General features: G+C 41.6%; 1 long non-coding RNA gene across 1 annotated transcript in view; it reads right to left on the bottom strand.

The window, feature by feature from the left end:
• Positions 1-201: 201 nt before the first annotated feature.
• Positions 202-27116, bottom strand: part of LOC142930494 (uncharacterized) — a 183826-nt gene continuing 156911 nt past the window's right edge. The window contains exons 2-3 of the long non-coding RNA XR_012946422.1: positions 7229-7320; positions 202-2004 (exon numbers count right to left, since the gene is read on the bottom strand). This is a non-coding gene — a long non-coding RNA (uncharacterized LOC142930494). The remainder of the gene's footprint in view (positions 2005-7228; positions 7321-27116) is intronic.

The raw sequence follows: 27116 nt of genomic DNA, 5'->3' as shown, positions 1-27116 counted from the left end.
TATAGGTCGTTTGTATGTATGGTGTTTGTCACTGCACCTCCTAAATATGAATAATACATGATAATATAAGTGTTAAAACTAGTTTGTGGTTACATGAAGTGAGACTCATGTATTTTTACATTCAGAGAAAAAAAAGTTACCTGGCATCAGCCCAAAAAGTCAGATATTGATGTCTGAAAAAATCTCAGAATTAATGTCACACCTCACGACATGGCCACAAAATGTCCCATTTGTCGCAGCCAAGGAGAGAGAAAAGTTTTGCGAGGATATTTAATTATTTTATTGTTACATTAAATAAAACAAATCTACGAAATGTAATAGAAAATTTTATTATCTGAATACCAATTTGTCAAACTCGAAATCAAACTTCTGAGTGCGACGCGAATAGAATGTTAATGCAATCCACGTATTTTTTTTTAAGTAACTCTAAACATCTGAAGACACGTGGGTTACATAAGACACTATTCTAGAATCCAGAGAGGCGATATCCTGTGGGCTGGGATCTGCTGAATTAATACGTGTGACGTTAAACATTTAAATATATCCCCGTGTTCAAATTGGATCAAGGGCAAATCACATCACAAGCGCGGAAAACATCGTGTGTTGTTTAAAGCTGAAGGGAAAAAAAAAAAGTTCGCGTTTTTATTCATTTTCTCCTGTGCTTCTCTCCAACCCCCAACTCACAATTGTCTAAATTAAAACCTCATGATATGTGTGATTTTAATTGAGATTAACAACCACGAGGCCCATCACAATGGGGTGCCACGCGTGACGCAACAGGAAAATACTTTGAAGAAGTAAAGGCAGCCACCGACTCAAAGTTATCATTAGGCAGATTGTTATTTATATATTTACAAAGTGATTGCCCCCAGAGTGAGAGCTGGTCTGATGAGAGCCCCCTGGCAGCTGTAGTGAGCCTCTAATCTTCTCCAGCGAAGGTCCCACGGTGGGAGAGAGGGGGGGGTGCTTTGAAATGAAAATCAATCCATCATCACCACCTATACTGAGAACCAGGTAAATGGCTGTCGAGAAACAATGGTTTTATTTTCACGGCAGGTTCTGCGCTACCGTGATTGTGAGACGAATGAAACGTGTGTCCCAAAATATAAATGAGGGGGGAGGCGGGGGGGGGGCGTAAATATTACACATGCAGCGTACAGAAGAGGCCCGTTTATGATGACAGTGCGCGTAACAATAGGCGCATGCGAAACTCTGTCCTGATTAGATGCAGCCCCTCGTGACCAATTAGTGCCCTTCGACAACTTTTATATCGGAACATTCTTTTGCGGACGGTTTCTTGCACGCGTGTTGAAATTTAGAAAATGACCTTTTGGGTCACCCCAGTATTTGACACCCCCACCCAAAAAAAAAATGAGGTCAAACGTTTAAGTTGTGTTTTTGGACCCTGCAATCCTAAAAAATCCCCAAGTACAACGTTTTGTGCTCGTCTGTTTAAACTTAGGAGTTGACCTTTTGGATTACCCTGCATTTGACTCTGAAGATGAGGTCAAATTTCAAAAGTAGTTGCTCTTTCTTTACCAAGTGAACCCAAAATCCCATGTGCATGAAATGCCGTGATTCTATCCCACCCAAGAACGCCGCAGTTCCATCACTCATTCGGTCACTTGTTTAAAATCAGCTGTGTACTTGCGAGAAGCCCGTCAGAGGAACAGAACAAAGTCACCAAATAAGTTTGCAATGTTTATGTCCGCCTGACAATCATCTTCCTCAAACGATCATTCAAGTGCACAATACAACGCTGAATATAACACAAAACGTGTGATGATAATAGGTGCCCCTAACGTCTTCATCCACACAATGCAATGTATTTGCTATACTCCATTGGCAGTGATGCATTCGCACAGATAACTAAAGCTTAACACATTTTGTTACTATCACTCACCTAAGATGAAAGCATATATAACTGGGTATATTTTGGGTGATGGTTCTTCTCCATCTCAGAGAGATGCCAATATTCACAAACTTTTTCGGCAGCAGAAGCGTCTGCAAACGGACAAACACGTTTTTAAGTGACGCGTTACTTTTCAAGGACAAACACCTTTTTTTTTTCCTGACAAAGTTTGCAATTATTTGTTCACTTGTTAAATAACGATATTTTTGACAAACTAAGACCTAAGTTGTACGGTGATTGAACAGTTCTCATCTGGAAAAGAGCTTTTCTCTATTGAAACCTACATTTATACTCAGCCGTGGCAGTATCTAACATGCAACTTCCATTAATATCAACATCAAGTAATAAATAACGAGGCCTTTGTTGAACACTTCATTTGAGAGAGCGAACCAGTCGCCTCCTACTGGTCATCTGTGAAAAAAAGAGCTTCATAGCTCATCAGATTCCTCCAGTATAAATAAATATTCTGATTCTGAATACAAATATAAGCACCAACCGTCTAACATAAATTATCCACACCTGCTACGCACATCATGAAAACAAGACTAATTACTTCCATTTTTTGCTTAACCTAAATATTGCGGTCAAGTCATCATTTTTAATTGTTACGTTTTGAGGACTGTGTTTCTGTCACCTTTGACGATAACCGCATTTGTTACTCACACGTCAGAGGTTTCTCTACAGTGCACCCGTGTATATTTGGAGTGAATATGCATTTGTTTAAAGGGATCGAGCGTAAGCTCTCACAAAATACACGAACTATCCGAGCAGCACTCCTCCGGCAAATGTTTGCGAAAGTGATGTGCAATTACGATGTATTCACTGCGCAGATGTTAGCGGCACAAAAGATGATTCGCTGCAGGCAAATGTTTTCAAGGTCTTTAGCTGCTGCTTCTTTTTTTTTTTTTAGAGCCAGGGGCTTGGAATTCCCTTGGAATGCAAAAAAAATTTACTTAACAAGTGCATTTTTTCTTACATGCCTGATTTTTTTTCTTCTTACCCCCCTTGGAGAAATGTTGGCAGCACGCAAGGGCGATATTACGCAAGCATCTCTCAAGCACGGCTGTAAAGGGGGAGCCACGGTGGCTAGGATATGTTAACTCCCTCGCCTGGTACACAGGAGGCCGTGGTTTCGGTCCCGAACCTGACGCGTGTTGTGATTTGGAGTTTGCGTCTTCTCCATCTGGGCGAGCGGATTTGTATTCTCTGGGTCCTCTGGTTTTCCCCTTCATATTTAGAAACAAGCGTTCAGGGTATTTGGCTGCTATACATTGCCACGCGATGCGCCGCTTCGCTGAGCTATCATTTGTGGCGAGGTTGTTTCTGAAAAAAGCTATATATAGCTCAGTGGGGCTTACCTGGTAAAATAAAAATAGTTTGGTTTGAGTATAGTTTCAGAGACGTAATGCTACGTGAAAACTCCAACAAAAATCCCATCACCCCAGACGCAGAGACGCTTTTGGTTTTGTCTCCACTAAGTGCCGATTGCCTCCATCTCCCCATGGACCTCCATTGGCCTGTCTCAATATTACTGCACCACCCCTCACTAAAAAACACTCGCAACATCGTGACAATTACAATGGGTACGATGAGCAATGCTACGCTGACAACTGACGTAGCGATAGCTAGATGTTCGAGAGTAACAAAAGAAATTAGCTTGCTGGAGGTAAAGTACATTTGAACGGCACGCACACCTTTATACAGTGGATACATTCGCAGGCTATTGGTCGGCCTATTCGTTTTCCAGACCAATATCTAATTCATATGTGAAGGCGCAGGAGTGCAGTTGTGACTATATAGTATACTCTTTAACCCACAATGCTCCATAGCAACACATAATGAGTTTGTTTGGTGCAACCTGTTCTCCCGCACTGATTACACTGTGTAACATTTTTTTTGTTCCTGGATAGTAAGTGTTATTTCCTAATTGCTTATGTCTTTAAATTACAGAAAATGGTTATTATTCCCCACAAACGTTGCTTTTGTGACCATGACATTGATATTTGGAAATTTACCTATTTTCCAGAACATTCCAGATAGATTCAGTGCTGAGTAAACTTGGATAAACTTATAGAACATTTTAGAACTTTCCAGTAATATAAATAGTAGTATAAATACAGGGGCCTTAAGCCCACCAGTTCAGTTTAGTTCCAGCTGCATTTTTCTGAGATGGCATCAAGAGGCTGCAAGCATCCGGCAGACACATTTTGCTATGTCTGCGGCCAATTTATGAAGACAAAAGCAAAAAAGTACTCTGTGGAAGAATATGTTAAGATGTGTGAGGCCTACAAAGCATATTTCGGCATGCCTGTCGGGGATCAAGACAAACCCTGGAGACCTCATTTCACCTGCGAGCAATGCAAAAAAAAACCTCTGGAAGGTAAGATGGACAATTGTTGCTCAGAATTTAATGTTATAAAATTAGTTTTAAAAACTTATAATTGTTAAAGTTTTACATTTTAACATGTTTTACAAGTTAAAATGTTATTGAAAAAATATATCATACATGAAAAATGTTGCGAGAATCTCTTACACATTAGTCATGGGTGAAATACATATATTTTTGTAGGATAGTACAGAGGGGAAAAGAGAGCCATGAAGTTCGCTATCCCAAGAATTTTGAGGGAATCCACTGGCCACTGAAGCAACTGATATTTCTGCATGGTAGACTCTTCCAAACGTCGGACTGGAAAGAATGCACCTGCTATCACGTATCCGGACCTTCTTTCATCCATTGCCCCGGTGCCACACTGCCATGAGCTCCCCATACCCACTCCTCCGGAGAGAGAGCAGCCGTCTTTAGAAGAGAGCAGCAAGTCAGAGAGCGAGGAAGACGTTGTAGATCCAGATGACAATTTCAGAGGTGGAGCTGAGGAGAGAAACCCATACTACCCCAACCAAAAAAAACTTCAACGACTTTATCAGAGATTTTGGTCTCACCAAGTCGAATGCTGAGCTTTTGACGTCTAGGCTCAAGCAGTGAAACTTGTTGGATGAAAGTGTGCAAGTCGCAGATCAGAGGAAGCGTCACCAACATTTTTTGCAGCTTCTTCACCCGTCAAGATGGGCTCTGCTTCTGCCACAATGTGATCAGTCTGTTCGAGGCAATCGGAATCGCATGTAACTAGAATGAGTGGCGCCTCTTCATTGACAGCTCATCCAGGAGCCTCAAAGCCGTGCTTCTCCATAATGGTAACAAGTACCCTTCTCTTCCCCGAGCTCACTCGGTGCACCTCAAAAATGATTTTAACAGCATCAAGACCTTGCCTTTAAGTATGATGAGTATGGCTGGGAGGTCATTGGAGACTTCAAAATGGTGGCATTCCTGATGGGTCTCCAAGGCGGTTTTACCAAGTTTCCTTGCTATCTTTGCCTTTGGGACAGCAGGGACACCAAGATGCACTACCACAGGCAGGACTGGCCACAGCGGACAGAGTTCTCTGTGGGGAGGAACAACGCCACTGGTGGACCCCCGGAAGGTGCTGATGCCACCACTGAACATCAAATTGGGCCTCATGAAACAATTTGTCAGAGCTGTAGATATGGAGTCGGCAGCCTTCAAGTACCTTCAAGACTTCTTCTGTAAGCAAGGTGAGCGCTTCCACCAGGATATACTGGACTTTGAACGCCGCTACCAAAGACAGTATAACTGGAACATGATGGGAGACTACATTTGGAGCTGATTCGTGAAAATGATTTACAGTATAATCGTAAATCTCGAAAAACTACTCACTTCTAAATATTTTGTAGTCATTTTTGTATTACTTTAGTATAAATACATGTCAATTTGTATTAATATGTTGTTTTCTTTTTTTCTGACTTTATGTTTACGAAAATACAAAAATTTGCCCGTTTGTCATTGAAAATAGGTAAATTTCCAAATATCACTGTCCTGGTCACAAAAGCAAAGTTTGTGGGGAATAATAGCCATTTTCTATACTTTTTAAGCATAGGCAATTACGAAATAACACTTACTATCCAGGAACAAAAATTGTGTTACATCGTGTTATTAGTAATTTGCCATCCCTATGCTCTCTACAATGCTGTGAAATTGTCACACTCGTGTATGCGTTGTCATAGAACATTTCAGAATATTCCTTGAAGAATACAAGAGTTCCTTGGCTATTTGTATCAACACAAAATGCGCACTGCCTATGCTCCGCTTTTTCATTCGGGGCGAATATGCAATGAGTAAAATTATAAAGACAATTCACACATACCCGTAGCACTTGCATGTAGATTTACGATTTTTCAACAACATTTTTACAATTTCCATGGTTGGACATGACTCAGTTGACATACGGTATACGTGGAAAATAATTAAAATAACACACGCGTTGCATTCACACTTAATATGTGAAAACAGTTAATGCCAAGTGACATCACAACACTTCAACAGTTGGAGGGAGATGAAAGCGACTTCAGGAACAGTGTTTGTTTTCACATGCCATCTCATGCAAAGCCTGAAGTGATGTCTTTTCAAATAAGCACAAGGTCGAAGCATTTCTAGTAAATGCAGCTAAAGCCGGTGGCACTGTGATTAATGTGCCTGACTCACACTTGCAAAGTTAAGAGTTCAAATCCCAGTTGGAGGATCGGCTCAGTTCGTGTTTCCTCTGGGGTCATTAAAATTAGTAACACTTTGTGGAAAGTAAAACATGTATTGGCCAAATGGAAAGACTTCTGCCTATCATCATCAGCCATGATCGATCTACTGCTGGACGAAGGCTTCTCTCAGGCTATACTGCCACACTCCACGATTCCGCAATGCAACAATAAACCCAGCACCTGTACATGGGCCGATTTCATCGCTCCATCTCCCCAGTGCACGTACTCTCGGATGCATTCACCACTGGCGCAGGAGCTACCAATGAAGATGGTGACTTTCCTTTTTTACTCGCTGGAGTATTACATACGATGGACTCGACGTGAACCACAGAAATTGTATATATATATGTTCCTGCAGATGTGATACTACAACATGAGAACGGACACGCGCTTCAAGCATAGACTCAACGTGTAATGTTTTTTTGTTTGATTGTAGGCTCAAATTTTGAAATGGCCACAATTGGAGGTGGCTGGTCCACCAACATACTCACCCACTCAATAATTAGATCATATGTGCTGTGCGCTGCCATCACGATTCACCTACGGAAATAATGAGTCAGGTTCAGTTGTCTTCAGACTTGACGCAATGACTTGACATTAGGATTTGAAGTGCACCTTTTGGGTAATTTTCGTACAATCCCCAATCTATGACGCATCTGAGAAATGTCAAGGAACACAGCTGCACCAAAATTATGTAATGTAGTCTACCTTGCGATGCACATCTCCCTTCGGGTTGTACCACAACAAGCTGTTCAAGCAAGGAAGCTCCCAATGCGTGGATCGAAACGTCGGACATCATCCTGAGCCACAAAAGCAGGAAGGGACAACACCAACATGCGTATCATGAATATTTATAGCGAGAAGCATGAAAACCTACGAAGCTGAATCTTTGGCTTCAGATCAAAAGTATTATTTCCTTTCCTGCTTTTAAATAAATGTTATACTTTAAAATATATATTTTTTCGAATTTGAATCACAGTATAAACACGATACGCATTTGTAATAGGAATCAACTTTCCAAAGAACCCAGCCCCGTTTTGCATACATACAGACACATACACACATTAACAATCCCTACTACAATACGTGTATTAAAACAGTCAACAGTTTTGCACAACTGCTCGTGGGATGTGCATTTAAATTATATATGTGAGGATAAATTTTTGTTTATTCGGATGACATATGTAATGCGTTCACATCACCACTGCAGCCACAAGAGGTGCTACAGCACAACACAATGCAGGACAGAAAAATATATATATACTATTTAATTGAATCGTGATCCCAGATCGTGACAATTAATTGCATTTCAAGAAAGGCAAACAGTTATCGGCATAGCGCCTGTGAACAGTAAATACGAGGGGCTTGAAAAAGTCGAAATTATTGCACCAATCAAATGAGGCGACTTTTGTTTTCCCACTGATCTTTGGGAACTAAAGAGAGAGAGAGAGCGCGCGAGCACGGATGCATATAAATGCGAAGTGTCTCTGTGCTCCAAGGGGCATTATGCAGCGCTCAATTCAATTTGCTTCCCAAAGCCAGTGGACTGAAATGCCACATTCTCCATATGACAACCACAGGGGTGTCTTTTCCATAAAATAAAGTGACACTTGTTTTATCAACCATGGAGATACAATGGATTCAGTTGACGCCTTCCCCAACTTACAATCTTCTGATTGTGAGCCGAGTGCCTCCTCGTTAGATATGGAAGAAAAATTATCTTTTGAAAAACAATGTAATAAACCCTCAATAATTAAGTTAACATAAAATGTACTATTGGTTTGTATATCCAGCACATTTGTCGATAACGCTGTTCCAAGGAGGAAAACAAAACTAAATAATAGATGACGTTTTGGTAAATTGCCCTTCATAGCAGTGACCCTCCTTCATTGCGATTACACTTCTTCATAGCAGAGAGATCTCTGCAGATCACGTTTTTTGGAAACGCTTCTTCTTCATAGCATATCTCTCTCTCTCTGTCATCTCTCTGCTATGAAGAAGGACCCAAACACATCATCTGTTCCCTCTGCAGGGCAATGTGAGTGGCGAAAGTGTCTCCTTATTTTTGTTTATTTACTCTTCTCTACCACTGTCAAGACAGTCTCACAAATGTTTAGTTTTATATTTACATATTTTTTTAAAGTTCAATTCCTTTTGTCGAATGTTGTCATATTAATAGTGTTAGATGTTGACGAGTTTATGAATGCAATTGGTTCATTAATCACATGGGGATCTCACAAATTAAAATGTAAGTGTCACAAACTAGAGTGTAGTCATATTTTTCATCCATAATTGTGTGTTCACAGCGCAGTATCCAGATTAGATTGACAAGGGATAAACTGTAAGCTCATTAAGCAACGATTTTCACATTAAGACAGGTAATTCATTTAAGCAGGTAATAGGTGCAGCTTAATAGGCAATTTCATCTGGAGATGATTGTTACTTCACATAACCATGCAGCTCTTTTGCGCAGTTGAAAATGTGTCAACATTGTGATGTAGCCAGGGTGCCTGAGCCTATGATTCGCAATTAAACTAGGGATATCACTACAAGTTTAAAGCTAAGCTAAAAGTTACTTGAGAAAGCATATTCTTATTTTTTGGAAAGCTGACCTCAATAATAGAGATCATAGACCCATTTTGACGAAATGCAGTTTTCATCCTATTCTTTCAAACTATGAACTTTGAAATAACAATGAGAAACATGGATAATGACAAAAAGAATGGGCCAAAAGCTTCAAAGTGGACAAAGCAGCAGTGGAGAGATGATGCCACCTCGAAATTTCACTGATAGACCGAGCGAGAAGGACAATTTTAAGGACCAAAACATCTGAAACATCTGCCAATAGAAGCTGACTTGAGCAGGACACGTCGGTTAAAAGGATGATGGTTGATGGATGACACGAGTGACGGGATGGCAGGCAAAGGAGAGAATGCATCAAAAATGATCACTCTAGAAATGGCATGAAGATGTGAGTTCATGTGCAGGTGTGAGGTGAATTGTGGGATTATAGCATCGTGCAGGATGGTGGCAGTGTGAAGATTTTTCACGAAACAGTGAATAGAAGAATGGCTCGACAATAGCTGATATATTGATTGATAATGACGATCCACAAAATTGTATTGAAAAAATGTATGCTCTTATGTTCAAAGTTAAAGTGTTTCCCTGCTCATGTTCCACATCCACATAGCAAGGGCCGTATCTCCAACGGTGAACTGCTGTTGGCTTTTCCACAAAGTGGTACTATATATTTTTTTCAACCTCAGAGTCATACTGGGTTGAGTTTAACACTGACCAGGATCAGAAGATGGAGCCTTCCGATTTTGAGCTGAATGTTCAATCCATGGTGTTACCCAATTCTTGTTCTTGCCTCTGCTGGTGGAATAGATTCCTAATATTACACGCTGGCCAGACATCTTGCAAGAGATCGGAGTACCTACACATTAACCGACCACATACGATGTGCCATTCACCGAAATGTCATGTACTCATTGATACTGCAGGGTGTACAGAGCCAGGGTGATTTAATAAACGTGCCCATAGATTAAATTGCCATGCCATGTGTAAGAATTGTAAAGACAGTACGGGGTGATATCGGGACAGTACGGCTCCCCGTGGCCATAGTTACTAGTTAACGTAACGGGAACAGACAGGGTCACGTTAGGGTAATGTGGGACCTAAGTGGTTGCCAATAATGATTCACGCGACAAGCTTTGACAGGGTCATGCGAGGGGAAGCACGGGACCCAACGGTCGTAAATTGTAATAAGGGCAGAGACAGACGGGGCCAGGTGCGGCGAGAGAGGGTTCGGGAATAGGGGAGTGGCCGGGTCGTGAGGGGGATAAAAGCCGGCGCGATCCGGGGCTCTGGGCTGCTGTTGTGGGGGCACTGCCGCCGCCGCCGTCACCTGGGAGCGGGTCGCCTTCATCATCCTGCAGTGGGCACCTTGTCGTCTTGGAAGGCTTAGAGTTCTGTTGTCTCCGAATAGAGTTACCTAAGTTAGCAAAAGTGTATATAGTCACTCGCGTTTGCTCGTTAATTTATCAGTGAGTCGGCGACGGTGTCTCTGAGAGCTACATTACACAATTATAAACTAAATTTTGGCATAATTTTTTTATATTACAGTATTTACAGTCTCCCGTCTATTTCGTTTGTGGAATACTGGTGTGGCATGTGTCATTTTCAACTTGCCTGATGCGTGGTCTCATTTCTTTATAATAACAAAATCACATTCATCATTAACACTGCCTTAACAGTACATATATATCATAGGTGACATTTCAGGTAATGGACCCTTTTCACAGTGCGCACAAAGGCCAGATATGTAGTCATTGACGAGTGAATCTATGGGACATTTTTTGCCAGTATCAAAATGATGAAATCAGAATTATAGGCTGTACCATTTTTGGCAACAACACAATGGGTTATATTTTGATTTAATGGGTGTTAAGATGCTAAAACAACAAGCAGAAACACCTTTTGCGAGGCATCAAGTCTGCATTAGCCACACAAACATGCAAACAGACATGCTCTGATAATGTATGCATTGTCTTCGAAACCGATTGGCCTACACCATAAAGGGTAAGGCCTATTATTTGTATTTCATCGTATTGACAAGTGTGTTGTTAATGACGAACGCATTGAGTTGTTGTTGTTTGTGTACCACTGCGAGCACAGTGTCACCAACATAATTAGTTATATATAGTAAGTTAACGTTTGCTTTAACAGTATATGTAGTTTGGTCAAATAAAGGGCGTGCAATACATTGCTACTGTGGTCTTTTAACTGCATCAAACACATTGATGAGAGGTCCTGTCACAACTAAAGCTGAAATTATCAATACGTTCACACCTCCTTGTTAATCTTTACTTCTTGTTCTGTTTAAGCCAATAAATGCTCCCCCAGGTTACTAATATAGAGCGAGCACACGTCCACATATTTAGTTAACACAGCGTTAGCAAAAAGGTATTTGTTTTATGTTGTGTATTAGAGCTTTTTGTGTACGTTAGCAGTGGTGGAGCGGTTAGAGCGTTGCGCTACGAACCCGGTAACCCAGGTTCGATTCACTGCCAATGCCAGTGACAATTGTCTGAACCGGTGATGGGCCACCCTTAGGTAGACTCAGCCTCAAATGAGTACCTGGTGCGATGCGTTAAAACATTGCCACGAGGGAGACAAAGGCAGCTGGGAGTGGTGCTGGCCACCCACCCTCTTGCGTGCCCTTCCGGCCTTCATAGGTGCTGTTACTCGCTGTTACTCACTAACAGAACTTGCCCCAACAGTCTGTTAAGGCTATTCGGGGGATCTTTGTCTTTGTGTCAGTAAGAAATTCGCATCATGTTGTGCATTGGTGGTTTTGCCGTTGCAATATGGCGCTGATGCTCCCCCACACACATTCACAATTTCTCCTGCACGGTATCCATGCCGCATCCTGCCCTCTCCAGAAATGTTATCACACGCACAGGTTCAGAATGCATCTGTCTCCTGAGTAACGTGACTCAATGTGTAGTCACTTGCATTTCTTAAGTGCACAGCTGTTAGGGATTGTTATGGAATAGCTCATACACTGCGGTTTGTAAAAAAAAAATATATATTTTTTATAGCATGTGACATTTTTTAAAAGTCTTTTTGTTGACAAAACAGCTTTCTTTCCGATACAGAGGGGAAGCACACTTTAATTGATTTTTTTAATACGATGAATGGTTTAGGTTTGGCCTTTTCTATTCACCGCACTGTTACAAAACTATGCACAGTATACCCTTGTTAATTCGAGACACATGGGGCTCTCGCCTTGCCGAATTATCCAATATTCCGAATTATGTACAATGGTACTCCCCAGTGCCTCCTGCCCCAATAATAATAAAAAAACACGTTTCAAATTTGTTTTCCAAACTCTTCACACACCATACACATTGACACACCTGCATCAATTCTATCCAAAACTTTGAAATTGTCTCGCAGGCTCAGGGATTTATACTTCAGTCCCTTTCTATTACTTCTTGATGTAGGTGTAGACGACATTTCTGAGAGGGTCGGCTTGCACAGAGTGCACAAACAATGTAAAGTCCGAAGCGACGGGTCTGCACGAACGCTCAGCACGCACGCCGCCACTAGACCGAGTCGTTGTTTTGGTCGCGTCACGCGGCGTTGCTCCATCTGTATGCCAAATTTGGACCATTTGGTACGGCAATTCGGCTCGTGGCGAATTGCTAAGTCTGCATTTCTGCAGAAAGCGCCGCTGTGCCGAAGTATCCCCAATTACGAATTATCCGAGATAACGATGTTTTACAGTATATAATCATGCTTGCGCGTGTGCCTTCAACAATATATGGGGTGGAAGTAGTTCTGCATTGTTTTGCGCACTTACCTATGAACCTGGTGACCTGAGCTTGATTTCCAGCTATAGCTAAGATCAATAGAGAGCCATAACTGAGTAGGTCTGCCCCCACCCAAGCCGCCGCCCCTTCACCCTCCACCCCACGTCCACTACTACACAGTTCACCAACCCACTCCAACAGACATAGTGAAGTATGGTTAAAAGCAACCTCCATGATCAATATGGTGGACTGAAAACAGTGGAATGACAAGGGGCTGTGAATCATAATGTCCTTCGCCCTCAACTCCGATGAGCACGGTTGGCTATGTAGGGTGCAAATGAAGTTCAAACATCCATCCATAAATAATTAGGAATATAGTCACAATATATGTAGTGTATGCATATGGGGTGCAGGAGCGATATCATTGTGAAATAAACGTATAGCATTTTTTTCCCATTTATTTCAGACACTGACAAATTTCAAACACCATTTGCTATTAAACCTTACCCAAACGACTACCTATGTTTACTAAATTATACAATAGCATCATGTTTTCATGGTAACAGATAGCATTTCCCTCGTGGAAAATAAACATTAAGTGAACCTTGAATAGGGCTCCTGTCTATTGTTACATGCAATGCTTGTTTTAATAACGTACATGTGCACCAATGACGTCATCCAGCGGTATACGAGTTCGTCTAGCAATGAACCGTGCATACATACAACTTGAAGCAGCCTGCCATGAGGGGGAAAAGTCTCCACATAATGTCACAATAATGAGCTTGTAATTAAAATGTCATGTTAATGTGAATACATCAGTAAAAAAATATATATCAAATATGGATAAACACTGTATAAATGAAACATGAAAGACGCGCATGCAATGGATTTGGCACGGAAGAATGGTCGTTTTTACAAAAGTTCCGAGCCTCTTGAGTCTAATGTTGATACAAAGTAAATCCACCAATGAGAACCATGTTATTCTGAACAATTATCCAAGAAACATGCATTTAGAGTATTTGACTTCAAACCGGTATACATTTCCATATGATAAGCCACTTCGTTGAGCTATCATTTGTGGCCAGGTTGCTTCTGAAAAAGAGCTATACAGCTCGGTGAGTCTTGCCTGATAAAATAAAATAAAACATAGATGTGTTAGTATCATGTAAATCCTAAAATGTTCAGTTCTCTCCAGAAATAACTTTTCTTGCAGCCCCTGCACAGCAACATTCAGCTGATCATCATCACCACCATCATCACCATCATCTTCCTTGATATCATCGGCCTTTCAAAAAATCTTTGGACATTGTTGAGCATAAGCAAATGTGTTGGCTCTCATCTTTCCAAGGTACATGCCGTTTATTTAATTGACTCATGCAGCCAATGGGGAATGTATGCATAACATTGAACTGAGACCGTCTAATCGTGCGGCATACATATGGCATACATATGGATAGCCACCACACATGTATCGTCCGACAAGATGGTGCGGAATACCTGCAGAGCGCTGAGACTTGAATTACTTTGAGTGTTGAAACATTTGGTGGTTTTCCACTACACGGGTCGTAATAATTAATCCATTTCTCATAATGGGTAATCAGCCACCTCTTAGACTATTCCCCAGTCTGCATACATCAGGTCAAGTTTGCCATGAGATAGTAATCAGTCCGTTCCTCTTGATGTCGCATGTTTCATACCCAAATTATCACGCAAGATCGCCTCCACTGAACTCGCAATTATGCCCAAGGTTTTCGTTAAATGTTCAATATCAATGTGCAATGTGATCTTACAACAAAAAAAAAACACGTCACGCAGAGCCTCAACGTTTTTCCTCATCGACTTCGGTCGCGGGCCACACTGGATTTGGGTCACCTTCAAGACTCCTTCTGTTCTGACAACATTCCACAGCCCACCGTAGTGGACCTGTTGCGTTACGATGGCACCTTATCTCCTGTGCGCCTTCGACGCGTTTGCAACTTTAGTTCGCTTCAGTGTTCTTAGGCGATTTCTAGCACCCATCATGGTCTACCTGTAACAGACGAAGCATAAACAGTGGACAAAGAAACATCTAAAACGCTGTGTTCTGGCTGTTTGAGTAAACTCAAACAATGATTAGAAGTGGCTGAAACATCAATGGTCTTTTGGTATTTCCTTCTGTGCTATGCTGAGCACCTTTCGTACCACCCTCGTGGACACTGCACTGGTGAAACGGTGAATGACACGGGAAAGCTGTGCTTTCCAAAACACATTACAGAGCTGGCAAAAGTGGTTGCAAAAGCCCCGTTGGCTCCTCAAGACAGGATTTACTGTTATAATGGCACCCACTGACGTGTCATTTCCCGAGTCATGTGGTTTTCTGATCTGGGTGGGAACTTAGTCACCGACATTTCTCGGGTCCCTCATTATTATTATTATTATATATTTTTTGGTCAGTGGTGGGCGGGTAGGGTGTGTCTGGGTCAGTCGCGGCAGAATGATATATAGTTTGAGGGGTGTTAGGGCAGTGGCTACAATAATCTGGGGGAGGACGAGGCAAGAAGGGAAAAAACATGGTCATAAGAGATAAGGAGACAAATCTGATGCAAAACACGTATATCGCTGGACCAACATGGATATGGCAGATCACACACATTTAAATAAAGTAGGCAATCTTTGGTCCAATACAATCAGAGACGATTACTTTACCTTCATTATTATTGTTATTAACAACAACAACAACATTAGCTGCCATTCGCCAATACATATCATCACTGTGCTTGTGCGAGACTCTACCTTCACTGTGAGGCCATGTGAAGTGTCGAAGGCTTACTTACTAGCAGGAGCTACCGGACAGACCCAGGTGTTATGGGTTAACTATGGAAGTCTGGTGGCCACGTAGCTCAGAGATGAAAGTACGGAGCCATAAATGCGGAGTTCATTGGTTCAAACACTGGCAGCTGCCCATTATTAAACTGGGTTCTCAAGTGTCGCAAGTTTATGGTCTCAGCCCAGTCACCAATGACTGAACAATAAACAATGATCATTACGACTACCGACATCATTAATATCATCACCATCGCAATCCCCAATTCTACTCTCTATTGTTGAACACAAAAGTCAGGGCAAAACATCATCTTTCCCATCTCCATTGATAGCTCTGAGAAAGCGGAAGGAATTTCAGACGTGTCTGTGCTCAGTCTCTATGATGATGTTTTGAGTCAACTTTCAATCCAAATTACAGGTCAACCTCGTGCAACATCCCTGTTGGGAATTTTTAGTTGTCAATTGGGACTGAATATAAATTTTCTGAAGAAGCTCCCAAAACGTCGAGAAAAATTACAGACATCACGGAGAACAATACGTGGCACACCCTGACAAATTAAGTACCAGTCTGTCAGGATGCCAACAGCAGCCATCCTATTAAAATACTTATTCCCACCATCGATATGTGGATTATTGCCGTTACTGGATCAGGGCAGCCAAATGATACAAGAAATACCCCGTTGCGGGCTTGAACAGATACACACTTGGACTAATTAAAAGCACGATCCACGAGGCAACTTAATATGGGTTTGCAAGCGTCGGTTGGTTTAGCGCCAATCAAAGGGTGCAGCCTGGTGTAGGTGTGTAAAGGGTCAAAAGGGCAGATACAGCACACCTGTCAATCAACCACCGCTGTTTTTGTCTCCATTCGTCATCCAGCACCAAGCAGCCTTGCCCTCTGTCTACACGCTGCAGTAATGAGCAGTGGCTCAATGGGCTCAATGACCCGGTGGCACTTGCTCCCACGTTTAGTAGACGCTTTTTTGGCAGCAATTTCTAGAACCGTTGAGTGAAATTGCGAAAGGCAATCACTGTGTAGGAGGATAAATAAATACGTAAGCTATATTTGAAGAAATACCTTTCAACTAAGCTTGAACCTTAAGGGAAAAAAATGCATTTTTTTGTCAGTTTATTATATTGTTTTCTGATAGTATACATTTCATAAATGGGGGTGCTGTTTAAGAATGTACTCGCATTTAAGAGGCACATCTGAGTTATTATTTTTGTTGAAGGTAAGGACAATGATAATTGTCGTAGCTTTCTTAAAATCGCCACACTCTTTAATGATGCAATATATTGTCTTGTCTCGATAAACATCAAGCGTTTTGCATGTGTTAACGCCATTACAGTTCTTGTTCATATGTTCAGTGCACACTTATCCACACACGTGTTCATATGCACGAGTTAAATTAAGCATCTGTGTCTATGCTTGTAAAGAGCATACTTAAACGTAATAATATAAACATAAAACATAATTACTCTAAATTTAGATAACTATAATTGTGGCGGCCTATGGGCGCCTTATTCTGGCTCCCTGCGGAGGGCGACTCAGCGACTCGCACCTCACCTGAAGACCCTGCAGACACTCGCCACCGTCCAGCCAGCAGTGCCAATGGACAGGTTGGTCCCTTCACCTGATGAAGGCCGCTTGTGTTGTGGCCGAAACGTCGTGATTTTTGTTGTTTTTAATGTTTTACCTACGTGACTTTACCGAATAGAACCAAAGAGTATGGATCCTTGCAGTCACGAAAGCTTCAAATCTAGGGTACACCACAGTTGAGGTATATATGCCTACACACCCTACACACCTTCTACACAACATCACCAATGGATACACAACAGTTGAGGTATATATGCCTACAATATATATATATTTTGTGGGGGTCGACAAAACCTGGTGGATCAGCTCTTTACCCCCCCCCCCCCCACATCTGGGTGGGAGGGGTCCACTTTCTACAACTTTTAGATCCAGGCCTCCTGAAAGGCTCTTTTTAACTTAGTTGACGGATTAACGGACAAATGGAACGCTGGGATTTTCTAATAAAAAAAGACGCAGAGGTTGCGTATGTGATTCGGATCAATTGATGCTGCGCTGATGGTGACAATGATAATCTATCCTGAATTTGTAGCCTCGGGGGTAAAGGACAGGCGTATGTACAATACAATGAGTTGATGATTGCAGGCTTTCTCCTGCCTTAAAATGTATTGTTCACTGTTCTGACTAATGTACCACCATACTTGTTTGTGTATTCATGCATACCTTCCAGGCGTATACATGCGCACCTGGAATTGTGGCATATACAAAGATGTCCAGCCTCGGTCAAGATTAATTTCTCTAAAGTGTTTTGGCAGCACTAGCTTAGTGGCAATCAAAAGGTTAATGGCTGAGAGTGGATTGGCCACAAAATGGCAAACGCTATCAATTTTTTTTTTGTATAGCAGCAGGTCCATTTGGGAAGAGCAAGACAATTACCCCCCTTTGTACCAATAGCTGAGGAACGATGCAATATGTACGAGTGTACAATCAGCCATTCAGACTTGTCACAATTTTAACTAAAGAAATATTAAAACAGCACAAAAAACGTGTAGAGTGGTGACACACTGGTTGCAGTACTATATATGTTTTTTGTTAACCATATAAGCCCCACTGAGGTATGTAGCTCTTTTTCAGAAGCAACCTGGACACAAATGTTAGGTCAACAACGTGGCATATATATTAAAATGATAAAAATATAGTTTTTTTGTTTCCCTTCTACGTGACTTTACCGAAAGAACCAAGAATATGAATCCCTGCAGTCACGAAAGCTTTAAATCAACGTGGCATATGTGAATATTTAGAGCAGCCAAATACTACAAACGCATGTTGCTAAGTGTGGAGGGGAAAACTGGAGGACCCGAAGAAAAATCCACCCGACCACGGGGATAACATGCAATCTCCAATACACAGCAGGTCTCAGGGTCGGGATCGAACCCACGACCTCCTGTATACCAGGCGAGGTATTTAACATCTCCTAGCCACCGTGGCACCCAAATGCGCTATGGACCAGTGATCTAGACCTGTCTTGCACAGCGCGCAGCATCCGTTCCAATATCACTTGTCAATGATGTTGGCCATGGCTGGGAATCGAGCTCAAGTCACCGGGCTTTATAACGCAGTGTGCTCACCACTCGACTCTCCACATAGTGCTGGTTTACAATGCAGTGATTAGCATTGAAAACCTGATTTAAGATTCCCAGTCAAGTCTAACATCAGCAGTGGAAACTGCGATATAAACCTTTCCCGAACCGTCACAGACCAGTCTGGTGAAGTATGGTCAAAACGACCCTGTTACTAACATAGAGCGGAGAGTTCTTCATCCAGCAGTAGATTAACAAAGGGCTCATCATTGTTATATTCTAGCAAGGTATGTTGTAATTGAACAACGGAATTGTTGTTCTAAATATCAACAATAATTATTTATGAAGTAAAATATACACATTCACATCTATCGTCATGGCCTGTTTATATGCACGCACAGTGTAATAATGCACGCAAAGACTACACCTTCAGTATGTAGCCTGCACAGTGTAAATTGCTGCAGCAAGGCCTGTGAGTGAAAGCGTTGTATGAACGTTCGGCTGGAAACGTGAACACATGACGAACTACACGGTTTACCTGGTATATGAAGGTTCAAACCATAGTGGTAACGTTCTGCCTCAAACACGCACGCACGTATGTGTGGACATGCGTAGTGTAGGTAGAGTTAGGGGTCCAAGCTGGTGCATCTACCAGTCATCTCAGTCGACCGATCCATGGCACCTGCTGGGCCTGTCCCATGACCTCCTGGCACACGGCCTCAAAGTGCACCTGGCCTGGCACAGCCACCGTGGTGGAGTCACCGTCACTTAGCTGCAAATGGCGGGTGTTGGCATGGATGTTTGTGTGGGGTGCGGTGGCATGGTGGTTACCACTATGGTTTAAGACCTGTAGTTCGTGTGAAGATCACTGCTAGGGAAACAAAGGTGGCCGGGCGTGGTTCTAGTCACAGCGCCCCCTCTTGTGCCAATGTTGGCCTTCCTGAGCGCTCGCTAACAGCACTTGTCCACAAAGTATTCTGAGGCTATATGTAGGTGGGCGCTTTGTCTTTGGTGTACACGGAATGCTACATCCGCTGTAGCAATGGACGAAATGTAATGTTGGACAGATAAATCCACACGCACACACTTTAATTAGCAATAAGAAGCATGCACAGGACACAGACACACACACCTTAATTAACAATTCCATGCATTGTGGTCAATGTCATGGACATAAACTGGTGATTGCGTATAAAGTATGCTTTAATACGGTGCTTTAGTGCCCATTTCCGCCTGAAAAAGCACACATTATCGCAAGTGCAGTGCTACATTGTGAGTGTTCTGGCACTGGGAAATAATTAGTGTGAGCATTAGAACATCCCTTGCTATTATCGGGCCTGCAGTAGTGGCGACCAGTCAAATTTAATTGGTGCAATTTGCCATTTACTGCACTGTACTTTGAGGACTTTTTGCCATGATGTGCCTAATAGACATATTGCAAGTCGTCATTGCCTATGAGCCTCTCGGGGCCTGACCGCCTGGTCATTAAAGGCTTTTTTGGTGTTTCCCACTCAATTAGACATGGGGGGGAGGGGATTGTTTAAAGAATAATACTAAATCCCAAACAGCTAAAACTATAATTTGCATAATACAATAGCAATGTTCATCCGTTCTTAATACTGATCTCTTTTTGACAAGTGATGTGGGTTGTATTGTTTTAACCATAGCGACGAGGCTTATAATGCTGGTTATTTGACTGGTGTACTGATATTTGCATCAATTCCCCCCCCTCCCCCCCCCATTCTTAAGTTTATTGCTCACGTTTCGAGTTTATGTTGTTTAACCAGGTGAGCACTCAAAGAGACCAGGGCAGCCTCATGTGCATCGAGTGACCTGGCTCACAATCATTCACTGCTGAGTCAAGGTTTTCTCCACACCTGCCATGTCGTCAAGCGGCGTTTGAGCTTCCTTCAGCATTGCAGCCAGTGCCGGTTGCAGAAGAAGGGCGACCAGTACTGCTTCAAACGCCACTTGCCACTGATGTTAGCCGTTGCTGGGAAGCAAACTCGTGCGGTCAGGTTCACAGCGCGGTGCGCTAATTACTATACCGCAGCTCCACTTGCGATGTATATGTAACGCAAGCAATTCTAATAATTGCAGCCCTAATTTATCCAGTAAATGTGTGACGAGTCTAAAGGCTAATTCTCAGGAAGATCCTGCATTGAGTATGTTAAATACCATAATAGCACAAATGTTATCATAGTGTCGCCCCCCCCCAACCCCCCCATTCTTTAAGTAATATTCCGAGATAAGTAAATAAAACAGTACAAGCTTTTCAAATTATTAAATATATTAAAGACACCCTCCTTGACTAAGAACTTGGATGATGGTGTGGTATAATGGTTGGCACACGTGACCTGCAATCGGCAGGTCACCAGTTCAATCCACCTGCACACCAGTTGTAACAATGAACAAGTTTTTATTTTCGTTAAATACCATCACCAACTTCCACCCAGCAGTACCAATGGGGACACCACAGTTGAGTCGATTAGATGGTGAATTGTGGGTACTTCAACTTCTTCCAAGACACCTGGCCAGTGGAAGAGTAGGCCAAATTACCCTCTAGACGGGGTCTGTAAAGCTCCATTCTCGCGGAAGCCCATCCATCTCAAGTGCCACACACCTATCGACTTTGCTTTGCTTTTAGTATAAATAATTGCGATATAAAACCCATTTACAAGACCACACGAAGTAATATGTACACACTGAAATCAACCATGATGGAAATATAAAAATGCAATATATGTAAAATAATGAATGGTACAGAAATTATAGAAATACTGTACAACAGAATATGGGTTTGCTTCAAAACCTCAAAATTAGTCGTACAAAACTAACATAACATTACTCTTTGGTTCTTTCGGCAAAGTCACGTAGGTATAAAATTAAATAAATCACGACGTTTCGGACGCAACACAAGCGTCCATCATCAGGTGGGAAAGCATTGTCTGCTGCTGAAAGAACCAAAGAGTATGGATTCCTTCAGTCACGAAAGCTTCAAATTAACGTAACATTGGTCCTACATAATCTGCAAAAAAAATCAATGGAGTGTTAAACATGTTGTAATTTTGGTAATGCCTACTTGATAAGTGGCTCATTTCCTTTTGAAGTTCCCAATCCATGTAAAATTTACATTTAACAAACATTTCCATGAAAACTCCACAAAGCCACACGCTTCTTTGGTGCTTTCGGTAAAGTCACCACGTAGAATGAGAATCAAATAATAAATTGATAAAATAAAATAACACAATAATATTCTCACGACGTTTCGGCCACAACACAAGCTTCCTTCATCAGGTGAAGGGACGAGACTGTCTGGTAGGACATGCTGTTATTACCCCAAAATAGCTTGCAGCTGTGTGCAAATAACTTTGCACGCACAGAACTTGAATGTCTGTAGGCCATGATTAGCAGGTATAATAAAACCCTGGGATTCTCATAGAGATAAGTGTTTGGTGTAATACAATATTTTTAGTTCCTTTCGGAGGGAGACAATTTTATTACATGTAATCTATTATCCCTCATACACACATTATCTAAAAATATTGGGCTTATATCAAACTGAACTTCTTGACTTCTTAACACGTAGGCTTTCGCGAGCACTATCATCCATAATATATTTTTTTGGGTTAGATTGCATAAATATATAAATGTGTCGTTAAACCCGCCACCACCCGACACAGCCAACTAGTAAGGGTTGTCACGTCAACAGACCATGCCAATTCGTCACGAGTACAGCACACCAATGTGTCGGAACGCCAAGCCACAACATTTCTAATCTGAGTACGACGTTTCGCCAGTGTTTACAGCTAGCTTCATCAGGCGACAGCCAGATTAATTAGATAAATTAAAATAATTTAACCGCTCGGATAGCTACCTACTTAGTGCTGCGTGGAAGCAAATCATCAAATAATACATTGTTTAAATGCATGCCGATACAGGCCACCACACTTCAATAGGGATTACCGTTGGTACGGCTATTTTAATGCACACATTAGACAGGAAGGACAAGATCAATGGGCTCGCATAATGCGCGTGCATAATGAATATTATTTTGAGTGAAATGCAGTATTGCTGTTCACAAATTCCAATGAATACAAAGGCAAAATGGGACATTATTTCAAGTGACAGAGCTTCATGGCGATGGTGTGCGGAAAGTAATTAGCTTGAGACGCGTTGAGCAGAGAAAGACAGTGCGTACATGCAAACATATGGAACGTTGAATACTGTTACTATTAATTATTACTATTTTAAGAAAGCAAAAGTGTGAAATACCATTACGAGCAGCGCGTTTTTGAAATGTGGGTCACTGTAAAGTTACCTTAAATCACAACAGACCACGTTTATGATTCTCATTATTCAGTGTGAATGCTCAGAAGCTCCAGTAGCCAAACTGAAGCAACAAACTCATCGTAGAGCCTAAAATGAGTGAGGGGGGTGGAAAGCATCACAAGCCGTCATGGCCGGATTCCGTGTCTGTGCATCTGCGAGGCTTGCAATTTTGACTAATCACATGGTCTGGAGGTCAGTAGCACAGATATGTCAAGCGCTACATGGAGGAATGCTAGCCAAGTGGGATTCTAACCCACCGGGTGCGTGTGTCCGTGTGGCATGTGTGTGGGTACGTATGCGATGCGTCACATTTTCTGAGACATGACGGGGCCAGCGAATATGGCAACCGCACACGATTTGAAGTTCGATTACTTAAATACAACAAGCTGAATCACCCCTCATACACACACCATCCACTCCCCGTTAGCAAAGTATTAGACAGATGCGATAATGTTATTGTAAATGTAAACATAAGATATTGTTACCTGAACAAATCTATTCAGCATTTGTTATCTTAAGATGGGAAGGAAACTTTTGGTAAAAGTTTTAACTGTATGCTGAGATTCACTCCTCGTCTGCTGCTCAACTATGATCATAATTCAAATTCACAATTCGCATTCCATCCTAGGATGCCGAAAGAGGATGGCAAAGACCGACACAAATATACGAGTTTGAGAAATGTTTGTAATTCGCCAACCCTTGCCTTTAAAATGATATTTTTTAAGTGATTGTTTTACCTTACCTATACTTGTCACCCCTATCGTGTTTTTGTATTGTTTGTTGTTGTAACGTTCTGACCTGCCCCTACTGGGCATCTGTGGAAAAGAGCTTTATAGCTCATCTGATTTCTCGGAGTGTAAATATATATTCTGATTCTGAATTATAAGCATGCGCCACCATGCTTGGTTGCGTTTAAAATCACTTAACCCAAGGGTATTCCATTTAAAATATTTTAAACGTACCTTTAAAAAAACATTTACGGCATATAAAAAAAGATGACTTGGAATGTTTTAGCATTGAAGCTGCTTTATTAATTATGCACATTAGTATTTATGTTAAATGGAAATATGCTACCGTTGCACATTTCAAGCATCGTATTGTGTAAATCAAGTCCCTCTGCTATAGTGAGGGAAAAAAAGTATGTAATCCCCTTCTGATTTTGTACGTTTGTCCACTGACAAAGAAATGATGTCTATAATTTTAATGGTAGGTTTATTTGAACAGTGAGAGACAGAATAACAGCAACAACAATATCCAGAAAAACGCATATCAAAAATGTTATAAATTGATTTGCATTTTAATGAGGGAAATAAGTATTTGACCCCCTCTCAATCAGAAAGATTTCTGGCTCCCAGGTATCTTTTATACAGGTAACGAGCTGAGATTAGGAGCACACTCTTAAAGAGAGTGCTCCTAATCTCAGCTTGTTACCTGTATAACAGACACCTGTCCACAGAAGCTGATCTCAATCAATCAGATTCCAAACTCTCCACCATGGCCAAGACCAAAGAGCTCTCCAAGGATGTCAGGGACAAGATTGTAGACCTACATAAGGCTGGAATGGGCTACAAGACCATTGCCAAGCAGCTTGGTGAGAAGGTGACAACAGTTGGTGCGATTATTCGCAAATGGAATAAACACAAAATAACTGTCAATCTCCCACGGCCTGGGGCTCCATGCAAGATCTCACCTCGTGGAGTTGCAATGCTCATGAGAACGGTGAGGAATCAGCCCAGAACTACTACACGGGATGATCTTGTCGATGATCTCAAGACAGCTGGGACCATAGTCACCAAGAAAACAATTGGTAGCACACTACGCTGTGAAGGACTGAAATCCTGCAGCGCCCGCAAGGTCCCCCTGCTCAAGAAAGCACATAAACATGCCCGTCTGAAATTTGCCAATGAACATCTGAATGATTCAGAGGACAACTGGATGAAAGTGTTGTGGTCAGGTGAGACCAAAATTGAGCTTTTTGGCATCAACTCAACTCGCCGTGTTTTAAGGAGGAGGAATGCTCCCTATGACTCCAAGAACACCATCCCCACCGTTAAACATGGAGGTGGAAACATTATGCTTTGGAGGTGTTTTCTGCTAAGGGGACAGGACAACTTCACCGCATCAAAGGGACGATGGACGGGGCCATGTACCGTCAAATCTTGGGTGAGAGCCTCCTTCCCTCAGCCAGGGCATTGAAAATGGGTCGTGGATGGGTATTCCAGCATGACAATGACCCAAAACACACGGCCAAGGAAACAAGGAGTGGCTCAAGAAGAAGCACATTAATGTCCTGGAGTGGCCTAGCCAGTCTCCAGACCTTAATCCCATAGAAAATCTGTGGAGGGAGCTGAAGGTTCGAGTTGCCAAACGTCAGCCTCGAAACCTTAATGACTTGGAGAAGATCTGCAAAGAGGAGTGGGACAAAATCCCTCCTGAGATGTGTGCAAACCTGGTGGCCAACTACAAGAATCGTCTGACCTCTGTGATTGGCAACAAGGGTTTTGCCACCAAGTACTAAGTCATGTTTTGCAGAGGGATCCAATACTTATTTCCCTCATTAAAATGCAAATCAATTTATAACATTTTTGACATGCGTTTTTCTGGATTTTGTTGTTGTTATTCTGTCTCTCACTGTTCAAATAAACCTACCATTAAAATTATAGACTGATCGTTTCTTTGTCAGTGGGCAAACGTACAAAATCAGCAGGGGATCAGATACTTTTTTTCCATCACTGTATGCACGTGTGTGTATGATTTATAAGTAGGGGGAGCTGCAGTGCAGTGGTTAGCGCGCTGCGCTACGAAATTGGCGATCCAAGTTACTATTACACATGTATGTAGTGGATTCATTATTTGTTTCACTATGACTGGAGATGGTTAAACACATTTTTTGCGAATTGATTCGATATCTTATAATTGTGATTTTAATATAAATTGCTGAGCAAATTCCAATATATATGTGTTTCCTGAGGGTGATCTATCATGACACTGAAAGACTGTTAATTCCACATTCACAGTACATGCCCATGATATTTATGCTGATGAAATTAAATTTTCTCGGAACTGATAACATATGGCATTTAAATTCTACGAATGTATTGGCTTACGTATATGACAAGCGTTATGCTATATGTCCCCAACAATGGCTAGAGATAATTTGTTTAAATAATTCAGCTACTTGGACTGCAGGCTAATCTAAAAAAAAAACAAATTACTTATCATCATCATTTGTTCTTGCTATCACACTTCACGTAAAAATAAAAATAAATCCCAAAACACCGAGTGAAGAATACCAAATGGAAGAGTACTGCACATAGGTGACAAAACATTTATGTTGCTTCAAGTTTGGTTTATAAGGTCTTTATAATTGTCCAGACACACGACCATATATTTAAAAGAATGTTTTATTTGAAGACAAATTTGAACAAATGTTCTGACAAAAGTGGATGATTTGTTCCTATTAACAAAGCGGATCAAGATTTCACCATTGGCCATTGACTTAATAATAGCAATATCAAGGTGACGGTGAGTTTCATAAATCTCTGGGAATTTTCCAAATGGTTATAGCCCTTCAGATTTGAGCTTTTTAATTATCTAAATACTTGTCGGCATACTATAACCAAACCCCACTCCCTGGAACATCAATAACATTTAAGACACAGTGCTAGAAAAATCAACTGCACAAAAAAATAATGTACTGCAAAACAAATACACTTTTTTTTTGGGGGGGGGGGTGATTCTGTTTTGATAGAGGTGCACAAACACAACAAAAACTCAACACATTTGTCAATAACACTGCGCTAAAAGGAAAACATAATAGGCAATGTTTCTGGGAAACGGCCCTTTTTCCAGCAGAGAGATCATAGAGAAGGGCCATTGTCCGAAATGGCACCTATAATTTATACCTTTTATATATAAAAATTATGTTACAGGGCAGTATTACTGATGATGTTTTGAACCTTTAGCTTTAACCATGTTCAGTTAAAGTGTCACGTTTCAGAGTTTGCAGAATTATGCGTTGAGATTTG

This window comes from Petromyzon marinus, chromosome 39, assembly GCF_048934315.1.
Source record: "Petromyzon marinus isolate PM22_M1 ecotype Great Lakes invasive population chromosome 39, UKy_Petmar_22M1.pri1.0, whole genome shotgun sequence".
Taxonomy (NCBI): domain Eukaryota; kingdom Metazoa; phylum Chordata; class Hyperoartia; order Petromyzontiformes; family Petromyzontidae; genus Petromyzon; species Petromyzon marinus.
The sequence above is the reverse complement of the archived record's forward strand: the minus strand, read 5'-3'. Positions and strand labels throughout refer to the sequence as shown.